The sequence below is a fragment of the Calliphora vicina genome, chromosome 1, assembly GCF_958450345.1.
Source record: "Calliphora vicina chromosome 1, idCalVici1.1, whole genome shotgun sequence".
Taxonomy (NCBI): domain Eukaryota; kingdom Metazoa; phylum Arthropoda; class Insecta; order Diptera; family Calliphoridae; genus Calliphora; species Calliphora vicina.
This window is the reverse complement of record NC_088780.1, coordinates 156,212,950-156,228,304: the sequence shown is the minus strand read 5'-3', so window position 1 is coordinate 156,228,304 and position 15,355 is coordinate 156,212,950. Positions and strand designations below refer to the sequence as shown.

The window sequence follows — 15,355 nt, the reverse complement described above, 5'->3', positions numbered from 1 at the left end:
TAACTTATATTGACCTACCTAAACGGCATTAAGAATCATTCCTAGGAAGTTCATTTGTTCTAGGAAGTTGTTTACTGAGATCTTAGGTAAATTTTTGTAGTTGATTGTTTCCTTGAATTATGAACGGTTTGCTACCTATGGACCTGAACAGGAGAAAAAGGTAAAAAATCTAACTATTTAATGTGTTTGCGATTTTGATCTTGAAACTGAAGTTTTTTTTGATTTGATATGTTTAAAATTTTTGTTCTTTATAATAAGGGCTACAACTTTGCCTCAGAGAGTAAATAAAAATTCCGAACTGTTTGCAAGATATGAGCCTGAGAAAATTATCACATTTTTTTGCAAAAATTACACCGAGGATTCAAATATTTGGGGGCTAATAAAAAAAGAGCATGACTTTGGGCAAAACTGGAAGACACGGGTCTTTTTTTTTGGTTTTTTATCACGTAGTGGTGTCCGCATATGGTTATTTTTTTCGTGTTGCACTGTGTTATTCATAAGACTTCTAGAAGATGGCGCTGGATATATAAATAGTAACAGTGAGTATTGAGTAAGTCAGTGTATCATAGGCGGTGTTATAGTTAACATCAACCGTGTATTAAAGGTGAGTAACTATGTAAACTGCTGTCCAGATTTTAATAAATAAATAGTTGTTACAAACTTTTTAAACTAGTAGTTTCTATTTAAAAGAATTTGGTTTGGAGTTGTTACAAATTTTTTAACTTTTTAAACTGGTAGTTTCTATTTAAAAGAATTTGGTTTATGTAAAGAAAATAAACATTTTTAAATGGTAAAAAACGCAAAAAAACAAAGACAAAATAAGGCAAATATTACGAACCCTTTTTGGGAAAAACGAACGGGCTGATATTTTTAAACCATTGTGCGCTAAGTTAAATTTTTGTTTGACTAAAGGAATCTTTATTAAATATTTTATCATTATTAACTCATTTATTTAGACTAAAATACCTTTCCATTACTAATTTAGTTTGGTGCCTGTTTTCAGCCCACGGAAGTAAAGATTTTAAACTTCATTTCCGGAAACCTTGTAAAATTATTGCTGAAAACTGCATCCAATTTTAAATTAATACAAATTCTTTCAACGGATATAGTTTTTCGAAAATGTTTTTTTTTTTTTTTTCTTTACAATTTTGCAAACATTAACTTAAACTACAAAGCTTTTATCTGGTGGATGTTGCTGATTCATTTCAAATCAAAATTGTGCAGATTCTGCATAATGATGATTTGATGCTTTAAAATAAAATTTGTTGCTTAAATCTTTTGTATTTACTTTGAAATTTGCAAATTCGTTTCAAAAGTCTTTTGTTTAATTGCTTAATTTGTGCTGAATACATTTTTAAAATATCATTCAGTATTTTGAAATAAATTAAGCTTAGGAATAGAATTTGATTTCAAACTAAAAATACAAACTAATCTAGTTACAAATTCCATCTTAGTTTCTTTAGTTTTACATTTATTAAAAAAAAAAACGTGGCTTAAAGTTTGTAACAAAATAGTTTATTGTAAATGATGTGCTAAAAACGTGGATTATTTAAGTCTTTTGTATTCAAGTCAGCTAAAAATTTCGCAAACATTGTTGCTGTAGTTTGGAAGTAAATATGGATGTGTATAATACGATGTAGTTTTAGTAAATTTAAAAAAATGCACAAAATTATATTAGTTCTATCTATTACACAGTGCAACATGAAAAAATAAACATATACGAACACCTGTTTTGCTCAAAGTCATGCACTTCTTTTTTATGGGCCCCCTAAGATTTGGGTCCTCGCTGTAATTTTTGCAAAAAAGTTATAATTTTCTCAGGCTCATATCTTGCAGCTTCCTATGTTGGAAAATTCAAATCAAATGTCCACAAACACTACTCTCTCTATCCTCCTTCCCATAACCTATTTTCCTAGTTCCATCACAATGCATTGCATGAGTAGGGGTTATCCCCCGAATGAGGGTCCAAGCAAAAAAAAAACCTCATCTTCAAGATCAAAATCGCTAAAAATTTTAAAAAAATCTATTTTTTTTTACCTTTTTTTCCCTGTTCAGGTCCATAGGTAACAAACCGTTTAAAATTCAAGGAAATAATCAAGTAAAAAAATGTACCTAAGATCTCAATAAACAACTTTCTAGAACATATGAACTTCCTAGGAATGATTATTAACACTGTTTAGGTAGGTCAATATAAGTTAGTAAGAAAAAACTAATGGAATTAAGTGTTTTGGGGCATAAACTATTAAATTATTATAAACTAAAGCATACTTTTAGGCAGCTTAAAAAAAATTTATTTTGAATTTTTTAAAGTTTTTATCGATTTTTATCTTGAAGATGAATTTTTTTGGATTTTATATGTTCACAATTTTTGTTCTTTATGACAAGGGCTACAACTTTGCCTCAGAGAGTTAATCAAAATTCTGAACTGTTTGCAAGATATGAGCCTGAGAAAATGATCACTTTTTTGCAAAAAATTACACCGAGGCCCCAAATCTTTGGGGGACCATAAAAAAGAGCATGACTTTGGGTAAAACTGGGAGACACGGGTCTTTTTTTTTGGTATTTTATCACGAACTGGTGTCCGTACATGGTTATATTTCCATGAATCAAGAAATTGCTTACAGTGTAATCAAAAGAAACAAATATTAGCTTAACATTACATCACAGCTAAGGTACAAATAAAAATACAAATGTGACGATTTTTTTTACAAATTTTTCTTACAAAAGTTAACAACAATTAGTTGGGTTTTTATTTTTCTAATTTATTTCTATTCACTAAACTTTGTAAGAAATTTGAAACTAAAGACAAGTTTATCAAGTTCAAGTTCTTTACAAAACAAAATAAAAAACTAAAAAAAAAAACGTTAAAATACTATTCATATGCAAAATGCCGCTACAATCATATAAAATGTTTAAATATACAAACGTGTAGGATTACAACAACTAAAATATTATAATTTATCACATGAGTCAACATAAAAAACAAATAGAAATATTTAATAAAACAAATCCTCTCTATATACACACAGTTTTTGATTTTATTTAGAAGAACATGCTGTGACTTTAAAAAAATTTTCTCAAAACAATATTTAATATTATGAATAACAAACTGGCTAGATTAATAATATGCAAATTAACTTGTTTATCTTTATTAAAAGTTAAACAAATTAAAATCTTATGGCAAAATGTGTATTTTAATACCCAAACTTTGGTTTAATAATATATTGTAAAACAAATATAATCTCATTTTGTCAATGTCCGATTAAAGTCTTTTAATGATATCAATTGAGGAGTATAGAAGCAAAGGCTGCAATGACCATTTATCTTTGTGAACATATCTAATAATGCCTTCTAGTACATCATTGCCTCAGTTTTTGTTTTGCTTTCATTATGAGACATATTTGATTGTATCGAACCATATTATGATTCCACCCCAACCATAATAAGGTTAATATTATGGTTCTAGCAAAATCATATTATGATTGAGACCAACGTGATTATTTCTAAACATATTAGATGTCTTGACCATATTATGGTTGCTGCCACATGACCATATTATAGAGTTTTTCCGATCATGTCAGATTATAAATACAGGTAAGCCTCCATTTGCGCGGTACTTTATTTACGCGAATTCGGTATAACGCGAACTCAAATTAGCAACCATTTTTTCAAATACGCGACTTTTTTTACACGATTTTTATATAACGCGGATTTCTTTTTTGAAAACTTCATTAATTTTTATGAATTTTTTGTTATGTTTTGATCTCTTTTATGTATTAGAATATTTTGTTTTTTTAATTAACATTTTTTCCATAATTTTCGATAAGAAATAATTTTTTTTTGTTATGTGACTGATGTATTGTTTTACGCTAAATCAAAAATGATTACCCCCACAAAAGCATTTCGTTCTAAATTAGAACCTCGTTTTACGCAAATTTGATTTACACGCTATTTTTTTAGGCCCAACAAACCGCGTAAATGGAGGCCTACCTGTATTGTTACGAAATTGTACTTGAATTCAAATATAACGATTTTAACGGCTGATTTAAAAGTTGCATAATGCTTTCAAATAGCAGTGCCGAAACTTTAACATATCTGTGGGCATTATTAACATTGAATAAAAGCTTTCAGTTGACCATTGATCGTAAGTATGGCAACGCTGTTTGCTGCGACCGTATATTCGAATATTCAGTTAAATAACATTGTAGAAAGTACACCACAGATAGCATATGTATTAGAAAGCTCTAGAATATAGGAGCTTTGACAGTTAAAGAGCAATCTAGAGTGCAGTGTTATAAATAGTGGCAGATGTTGCAGTCGTTAGTGAGTTTATCAGAGACGCTTTTCGAATAAACATCAACGGAGTGCCTTAAAGTGTGCTGTGTTTTTCAAGTGAATTCGTGTACATTATAAAGTGTGTCTGTATTTCTGAGAATTTATAAACGTGTATAAAAAACATTGAGTGACTATTTAATTCTGTGGTTGTTGTACATTTTAAATACATAAAGAGTTGTTACAATTTTCAAACTACTAAACGGCTTTTATTTGTAATCAAAAGTATCCGGTTTATTTAAAGGAAATAAACAAACGCTTTGAAAAGGTTAAAATGTAACAATATCTTAACATTTATGAATATATAGAACATAATATATTTGCCGCAATCATAGCGTAACCCTGACGTTTCTCTGCATGTAAATGTCCACTTTCAATTACATTTTATTTTTTTTATTTCAAATCTCTTTGAAAAAATTATCTTAATAAACCCTTAAATAAGCTGCAAACTAATTTTAATAATGTATTTGTGAATAATTTATTTCAAATTAGTATTTTGACTTCATAATTATCTTATTGTTTTCATTTTGTTAAGGGAAAATTTTAATCAAAATTTTTCTTTAAAACTCTATTTGAACTCTTATTTAGTCATGCTCTATTTCCTCTCAAAAAAAACTGTCACTTTTGTACTACATAGTTATTATGGGTTTTTTTCTATATTTCTTTCGCTTTTTTTTTGTGAAAACAAAGATGTGACATGATTTTGTGAGAAAAATGAACCCTGCATCAGGTCGTGGGAATTTTTGTGTCAGTTTGCAAACAATAAATATAATTTGTTTTAACAAAAACTTAATTTCTCAACAACATCTAAGAAATTTTAAATTACCATGATTAATTGTTTTAGTTAAGAAAAAATAAATAATTAAAACAAAATTTGAAATATTTTAAATAACACTGTAGTACAGAAAAAAATTACTTGATAAGCAGCTAAGTGGTAGGCCTGTTTGATGTTTTCAATACCCTAAATTTTGAGTTATAAATGATTTCTTAAACTTTTTCAATATTAAGAAGATATGAAAAGAAAATCCATAGGGCTTCTTAATAATATTTATGTACATAGCAGCACAGCTTCGAATAAATTAATTCAATTTGAGCTTAATTCACTCAAAATCTTAATTTGGAATAAATCCATTCCCAAAATCGAATTGTTTAGCTTGATTTAATTATAATTCATTCATCATTGAATTAATTCATATTGGAATTCATTCAACCTTTGAATGATTAAATTTTTGTTAATTCAAATCTAATACAAATTCAATTAAAATAAGTTTTCTTCATTTAGTTTTGATTTAATTGATCTGAAGAAAACTTTAATCATTCATTATATTTTTAAACCTATTTCGTAATGGATTTGAATTCATGAAAATGTGAATGATTCAACCAGGAATTAATTCTATTAAGATTAAGTTCTTAAAGGAATGAAGTCAATACTTTTGCCGTAATAAGGTATCAAGACAACAAATTGATTCATGCTGATTGCTTTAATTTTTATATATGTATATGATTGCGATATTATGGTTACCACAATCATATACATAATTACTGTGACTATAATATGGTTAAAAAATTTGCTAAAATGTTGAAATGGTTACAGTAAACATGCACAACTATATTTTTTTCTCTGGGTATCATGATTTAATTTTTTTAAATACATTAAACGAAACTTTTGAACTATATACAAATTAATATAAATATCCCAATTTACTGTTGATTTTCTTAACATTATCAATTTGTTTTCCTTTTAATTTTTGACTATTCGAATTTGAACTTAGTTTTTTAACTTTATTTCTTCGAAAACAAATATATTTAATTATATATTTTCAAAGCCTATGGTATTGTGAATAAAAAGTTCAATATTTATTAAAATCGGTTGAAAATTATCAAAGTTATTACAGTTTTTATAAATCTTGTCATAAATTAATATACTTTTGATTTATTGTTTTATTTCATAGCATATTTTTAGGGGTGAATATGAAAATTGTTTGGAAAGCAGAGTTGGGGGTAGTGCACTAAATGTTGAGTGCAATCAACATTTCACTAGCACTAAATATTATTTTAAAAAATATAGTTTTAACTAATTTTCATCAGCTTTAGTGGTAGTGAAGCTTATATTTTTATCACTAATATTTTTTAGTGATAGTGATATTTTTTTAACTATAAATCAATTGAGTGGTAGTGTAGAAATAAGCACTAAACTCAAATAGTTAAAAAATTTAACAATAACTAAAAAAAAGCTTCAATAATTTTCTTTGCACTAATATATTCAAAATTAGTGATCGTGAAGTTATTCCAGTTTAAACTAGAATATTAAATATACAGATGTTTGTTGAGCAAGCTTCAAAGTGTTTTTCAGCATCCGAAGAAATAATAACACAAAAAAACACTGATAATGTAGGATTCTTAGATTTTGGGGAAATTGACAGTAAGTGAAAAAGTTATTGAAGAAATTACTTAGTTTATTAACATCTTCAATATTAGGACCTTCAACCTTTGTTCAGAAAGATGGCATAGTGAAATACGTGCATTCCTTTTAAGCTCGGACACTGATATTTGCAGTCTCAAAAAATATCCAATAATAAGGCAAATGTTTTTTAAATTTAACACGCCTTTGGCTTCTTCTGCTCCAGTAGAGCGTTTATTTTCTTTTAGTGGAATGGTGGATTCTCCTCCGAGAAATAAATTAAGTGATTCGAATTTCGAAAAGCTTGTTTTACTTAAAGCCAATAGTCGCTAATTATTTTCTGTGTAATTGCTTATTTCTCTTTTTATTGTAATTTGTATATTTATATACCGCTTTTACGTTTTTTCCTTAAATATATTAACTTAAACTATGAATAGAGTAAAACATTTCTTTGTTCAAAAAAAAAAGTGCAGGAATATTTTTTTAACTAAAAATATATTTTAACTACAAAAAAAATATTTTAACTATTTTCAAAATATTATTAGTTAAAAAATTTTAACTACACTATCACTATTATTGAGTGAGGCTTATATTTTTCAACTCATCACTAAACATTAAAAAAATTAGTGAAATATTTTACACTACCACTAACTATTAGTGATAGTTAAAAATTAGTGCACTACCCCCAACTATGGTGGAAAGTTAGAGTAAAATTGAATTATTCGTTTATGAAACAAATTAAATTACTGCATCAGAACTCTTTAAATGTGGCAGTTACGCAATAAAATATGAAAATAAATATAAATCAAAATTTTAGTTATTTTAAAGAAAAAATATTATAAGATTAGTTTGGACAACAAGGACTTTGTAATGTCTAAGGTTTTACATGATTTATGATTTTTATTTTGTTTAATAAAGAATAACTACGGAACTTTTTAACTATATACAAATTTATATACATTTTTGTAATTAGTGGTGATTTATTAACACATTTGATTTGTTTTTTTTTTAATATGTCATAATTTTGTTTTCCTTCTTTATTTCATAGCACGCTTTTAGGGGTTAATATGATAATTGTATGGAAAGTTTATGAATAAATTTCACAATTGTCCGTTGATTAAAAATAATTTAATTAATCGTTAGAATTCTTTCATTCAAAAAAAAATTTTAAAGAACTGAAAATTTGAGTTATTCTACTGTAAAAAAAATAGTTTAGGGTTAGTTTGGACTCCAAAGACTGTATTAGGTATTACATGATTTAAGATTTCCAATTTGTTTTAATTAGAAGAAAAATATAGCTTTTTATCTATATATACATATTAATTTACATTTTAATTTTTTTTTGTTTTTCCTCTTTGATGTCTGTTTTTCTCCTTTTTTTCTTTTCAGTCAATTATATTTCCTTACATATTTGTAAAGACTATGGTATTTTGAATAAAATAAGTCATTATTTCTTAAAATCGGTTAGAAATTGTTAAAATTATGACATTTTTTATAAAGCTTAACATAGATTTTTCGTATACAATTACTTTTGATTTTCTGTTTTATTTCATAGCATATTTTTAGGTGTTGTTATAAAAATTATATGGCAAGTTAATGCAAGAAGTTAATGTTGAACGAATTCCACAATTTTTGAACGATTTTCGAAATTTAAACAGTATTGTATGCAGAATAGAAATGTCTTCACACAGAAGTATAGAAATATATAAGTTTTAATATAAAAAACTATAAAGAAAACAAGTTAAAATTAAACAAAATTTGAAAAAAAAAATATTTCCAATATTGTTTACAAAATTAATTCCAATATTTTATATAGAAAAAATATATATAATAGAAAATTTATCTTCAATTTATCTTCTTTCCAAGACTGTTTCTAAAATAGTAATCAATGGATTAATAAGTTTGGAACACACTAGCATTTGAATCTATGTGAATACATTCCTTCAGAACAACTGCAAATTTCTAGTGTATTTCTGAATTTTAAAGAAAATTTCGTTACTTATGTAATTAGTAAGGCCTACAAGTAACACTAGATAATTTTCAAGTGCATTTTCACTGTAAGACCGTGTGTCTAAAATCTTTCATTTTCTTCTAATAAATATGAATATCTGTATACATTCACCATTAAATCCACTAACAATAGAAACAGTTAATAACTATTTAAATTCATATCCATCACCATTGACCATCAATTATATATTTATATTACACTTTTTTGTTATGTGAACGTACAATGGAAATATGTACAAACATTCAAACAAATTTCAGTGGTTTGGTCTTGCATCAATTGCTCGCTGGTTGTACTCACTTGGCAACATACAATTACTTTGAGACGTCAAGCGCAAAATTAAAAATAACAACAAAAAAAAATAATACAAATTAATATTATAATGTATGGGAAATGAAAAAAAAAACCTCAAAGAAATAATACTAATAAATAACTGTATTGAAAAGTTTAAGAAAAAAAAAACTACAAGAAATATAGATTAATAAATAAATAAGTGTTTATAGTTAGATGTATGATTGCTTGCATATAAAGTAATTAAGGGGGAGGTTTTTTAAAATAATAATTACATAAATGAATTAAAAATTCAACACCTTTTTTTTGTAATTTAAGTAAAAAACATTAAATTACTTTAATTATATTTTGGTCTAAATAACTTTAATTTCTGTTATCGCTATTCTAGTTTTAGGAGGTTCCCCTTCAGGCTTAATTGTAATTTATTTTCCCAGATTTTTAACTTTATATCTTTCATACCAAAATATTTGGCAATTTTATTTGTTTTTAATTAATTTTTAGCAATTACAAAAAAGAAACGTAATTTAATTCACAAAAATATGCATAAAATATTAAGTATTCATAAGTAAATGTAAAATCTGTACACTTAGTTGAACAAATTGTATGAGAGCAATAAAATTAAGAAATAATAAAAACAGCCATTTGAAATCTTAAACATTTGTAACAAACAAAAAAAAAATTTATTTACACTTTTTATGATAGTCGTAAATTTTAAGATTTAAACAACAATCTTGATTACAAATACAAATTTATTAAAAAGACAAAAATGTGTTTAACAATTTCTTAATAATTTTATTTGTCCAAAAAGTAATTAATAATGTTCTGTCACGGAACCATTTTTTTTACCAATTCTTAATGATGCTGATTTGGGTTTATTTTTGTATAATTATAATTTATTTACACATACATAAATATTTAAAATATTTAACACATATGTATGAAATCATCTTTTTAGTTTGAATCAATCAATTCATTGTTTTGTTGAAAAGAAGAATATTTTTAAAAAAGGTGTAATAAATACCTAACCGGTCATTTTTATCAAGAATATTTGACATTGCTTTATTGGTAATGAAACTTCTATAATAGTTGTTATTGTGTTTTAAACAAAAAAAAGTATTATTTTATGACAAATCAATAAACATATGAGACTAAAAAAATATTTTATGACAATACGACCTAATAGGAGACCGTTTGAATCCCCCAATAGTTCAAATAGTCTTATTAGTTTAGAACTTTTTTGTCTGAAACACAACAAAAATTTGTTTAAACATCATAATATATTAGGACATTATGACCAAATAGTAGACCGTGTGAATACCCCATATGTATTTTAAACGTATTGAATTCATTCCTTTGAGAATTATTTTTTTATAGAATTAATGCCTTATTGTATCAGTCAAGTTTTTATTCAATCAAATCCATTACAAAATAACTTAATAAAATTTATTGAATGATTAAATGTATCTTCTATTTAAATCTATTACAAAGAGGCTTAAGGCAATTTCTTTCAATTAATCTGGTTAATGATTAAAAGGTAAACGAAACTGAATGAAGAAAAAATATTTTCCAAAGAATAACAAGAAGGAGAGGCTCTCTTGTTTTCTACAGCAAGAACTTCTCACTCTTGTTGCTGTACACACTTGAGAGAGAGGGAGAGTTAACTTTAAAGCTTTTCCTTGAAATTGTAAGTCTTGAAATTGTAAGGCCACTGCTACACGTTCAATATATATTGACCGCTATCCAGTATCGCCACATTTATTGAACGTGTAGCATGCAGTATTGACGGATCGCAGAATAGCATAATATTGTGAAATCTAGATCGCGATCCAAATATCAGAATATATATTGAACGTTCAATATATATTGTGATAATTGGATCGCGATCCATTGTAATGGATCACGCAAAATTAGGTTATTCTGCGATTTGGATCGCGATCCATCAATACCATGCTACATGTTCAATAAATATCGCGATATTGAATCGCGGTCAATATACATATATTGAACGTGTAGCATTGCCCTAAGGGTACTGCTACACTCTTTCACAAACATTCAAAATTCAAATAATTTTCATCAAGCCTTCTACACCATTTCCAATTGTATTTCAGAATTTATGTACAAAATTGTTTCTGTGTATAAATATTCATAATTATAGCACGTGCAACATATTCACATAAGTTAGTTGACATAACAACTTGATTTTAAATGCAATAATTAATATTCATATGTATATAAAAATGTTTACTTTATGTTATTTAGTAAAATCTATGTATGAGTATTTAAAATCCAATTAGGCACATTTTTATTACATAATGATTAATAGGATAAAAACTTCCTACAATGTATGTATTTATTCGAATAAGGAAGGCAATCTTATGTTAGATTATTTATTAACCCATTATGATGTTTCATAATGTCTATATTAAACATGTATGTGTGTAGCATAGATATTTTTATTTGCCTTAATTAAAATTCATATCCCAATATAATTTAAAATATTAAAAATATAGATTTAAGAGAATATTTAAATACACATGTAAAGAAAAAACCATGATTGTGGTGACCATAATTGAACTGCGTCATATTATGATTGGATTTTATGGTTGATGTATTATATTATGTTCATAATATTATTAATGTGAATCATTATAAAAATGTTCATCATATTAAAATAGTTTTACAACCATAATAATATAATCATGTCCAAATATATTATGGTTTCACATAAACCATAATATGGTTGTATAAAAACATGATGGTTCTGAACAACATTTATTTAACAATAAATTCTTTTGCGCATATTTTAGATTATGTTTTGTATCTTATGCAAAATGTATAAAAAGGGACTTGTATTATATGTAAACAATATACTAAAAGTTTTATTTAAGCAAAAATTAAACCACCACGAAATTGTGAGTATTTTTAAAAGGAAGTAAAATCGTACTTATTTGAGAAAGTACTTTAAAAAATACTGTTACGTTTTAACCTTTTTAAAGTGTTGGTTTATTTCCTTTAAATAAACCGGATACTTTTGATTGCAAATAAAAGCCGTTTGGTAGTTTGAAAATTGTAACAACTCTTTATTTATTTAAAATGTACAACAACCACAGAATCAAATAGTCACTCAATGTTTTTTATACACGTTTATAAATTCTCAGAAATACAGACACAATTCACTTGAAAAATACAACACACTTTAAGGCACTCAGTTGATGTTTATTCGAAAAACGTCTCTGATAAACTCACTCACGACTGCAACCTCTGCCACTATTTATAACACTGCATTACCATCTAGAAAGCTCTATTTCTACAATGTTCTTTAACTGAATATTCGAATTCGAATATACGGTCGCAGCAAACAGCGTTGCCATACTTACGATCAATGGTCAACTGAAAGCTTTTATTCAATGTTAATAATGCCAACATATATGTTAAAGTTTGGGCACTGCTATTTGAAAGCATTATGCAACTTTAAATCAGCCGTTAAAATCCTTGTATTTGAATTCAAGTACAATTTCGTAACAATACTTAAAATATTTTGCCGTAAAATTGGTAAAAAAAAACTACTTAGCGTATTTGAAGTCTAAGTTAAAGATTTACGGTATACCAAGACTCTAGTACAAGTCATATTTAAGCGGTATTGGCATCATACAAATGTGCTGTTTTGAAAATGTACTCCTTTGAATAAAGTACCACCATCTTAAAAAATACTTTTCTTTTTTAAATATTTTTTTCAAAAAGTTACTTATGTATGAACGCCCATTTAAAAAAGTTTTTATTCAAAGGTACTTTTTTATGATGTCACATTTCAGTTAGCTAATGCTGTCACCATTTAAAATACATGATTAAATAATTGTTTTCTGTCTTATTCACAATGGGTTAAGTACGCAAATTATGTTTGGCTGAAAAGGAAGAGACGCATTAAAATGCATTAACTAAATGACCACTTTTTATCTTTCATTAAAGAAACAAAGTAATTTAACAGCCCATAAACAAATGAAAACAAGACAATGAACAATTGATGTTATTTTAATAAACCAATTAAAATAATGTTTCATTATAAAACCTGAACAATCAACAATAAATTTATAGTTCAAATTAATGGCTCAAGTACTGCTTGCGACAATTTAAACCACTAAAGGAAATAATTTCCTGTAAATTAATTAAGAATTATAGAAAGAAATCTAAGAAAAAAACAAATGTAAACTAATTAATGCAGTATAAATATAAGTAATTAAAGCTTAAATAAATAACTGAATTAATTAATTTTGTTTTTTTTATTAACCAACCCACACACTTAGTTTTAAGTTTTTTTTTTAGCTTTCAGAAACTAGTTTAGTTTTGATTGAAAACAAAATAAAATAAAATCATTTAATCTATTTCTTTTATAAGTTTTTTCAACACGCTGTTATGGTCAATGACAATGAAGTGTGGTTTTGCAAGACAAACAATATACAGAGACTCAGACACTTCCATCCATCCATCTATCCACCGATCCATCTATCTAACCATTTATCCAACCAACCCAACCCAACCCAACCCAACCATCCATTCAAAGTTGTGTTATAAAAAATAGAAAAATTGTGCTGGGCTGTAAATATTTTTTCTAATTTTATTTTATTTATTTTGTAGTTAAAAATTTCTAGACACTTGCATTTCTTTTGTGGCGTTGGCTGTCCAATGACGGCAGAGCTGGTTATAGAGTAAAACAATTGCAGGTGGTGGTTAGATGAATAGATGGATGGATGGATACATGAATGGATGGATGGTTGTTGCTTTTGGTTGGTATTAGGTGCCATTTGCTGCCACTGCTGTAGCAGACAATGTTGTTTTATTTGGTTCCTAATGTTGTCATAGCTGTTGTTGCCACTGCCTTAGCTGCTGTTGTGTGTTGTTTGTGGCTTGACCACCATGTATTTTTTTAAGGCTAAATACCTACAAACTAGTTGCGTATTTTAGTTTTATTTTGTTACAAGTTTGTAAATTAAGTATTTGTTTTTTCGTTGTTTTTTTTTTTTTATTTATCGAGTGTTGTTGACTTTTTTCATAGAAGGCTTGTATGTTAAAATAAATACAGTGATAGAAAAAAGTATTCGTTGAAAATATCAAATAAGTCAGAGTACTTGAACCTTCAAAGGAGATACCAGGACGTCGCCATGTGACCCAGTACATATTCTGACTCGCAGAGAAAATACACGGATAAGACATGGTTGCGGCTATATGATTAAATACATTATATTTAAATAAAAACTTGTTTTCTACAGCAATATTTTGTTTCATATTTTCTAATTACCTGATTGTCGCTATATGCTTGAAAATATGTTTCATAGTTTTAATTGTAGCTATGAAAAAATGTTATTATATTTATAAGCAAGACATGATCACAAATATTCCAAAATATTGTCACAGCTTCTAATAGGTTTAATCATAATTATATTATTATTTAGCTGGAATCATAACATGGTTGTACTCAACCATAATATGATTGCGCTACAACCATAATATGATCATATTAGCTACAATGTTGAGGTGGAATTATAATATGGTTGAATACAATCATATTATGTTTGTGTTACATTATAACATAATCGTTGAACCATAACGTTATTATAATATGTTTATCAATAAATAAATCCTTGTTAAGGATTAAATAATGCAATTTTCAGATTCGTATTGATGGTCAAATTTGTTGCTAATTGAATCATTCTATTATATCCATAGATATTTTGGTTCTAGCAACAGATAGTCAGTTGACAAAGAAGTATTACGGTTGAAATAACAGAATTTTTTTCACTCAACTCAAGGAATTATTAAGATGCCTAACATTACACTTTTAGGAATATTCAATGAATATTGTTCACAATTAGTAAATAATAACAATAACAGTGGTTCAAATTTGTTTATCTACAATCATATATGAAAAATTTCTCTAACTACGCATGTTTTGTAGATTTAACATGATCGAAATTCTTAAATTTTTTAATTAAAAAAATAATTTATTGATTTCATACTGATAAAAACTACGACTGTGGCAATACTGATAAAATGCCACTATTAAATTAGAAACCCTTATAAAGGTTGGACCAACATTGTACAACCAAATATAGTTATTTTATACTTATTTTAAAACCCTGCTATCAATTTATTCGAAAAAAAATGTCTGGTTTTTGGTTTAATGAAACGATTTTTTAATTTCCTACCGGGAAAGAAAAAAGTCCGGGAAATTAGGAACCCTAAATGAAACACATAAATTGTGGATGTATGACTTAAAAATGCGATATTTTTTAAATTGTTTAGCTTTTATTTTGAAACATTTGTACAAT

At 26.6% G+C, this 15,355-nt stretch overlaps 2 protein-coding genes across 2 annotated transcripts in view; one reads left to right on the top strand and one right to left on the bottom strand.

The window, feature by feature from the left end:
- The window catches only part of Acph-1 (Acid phosphatase 1), a 213,101-nt gene that overhangs the window by 33,401 nt on the left and 164,345 nt on the right, over positions 1-15,355 (top strand). The window lies entirely within an intron of this gene.
- LOC135964198 (protein artichoke) overlaps positions 1-15,355 on the bottom strand; it is a 59,856-nt gene that overhangs the window by 18,364 nt on the left and 26,137 nt on the right. The gene's annotated exons all lie outside the window — the stretch shown is intronic.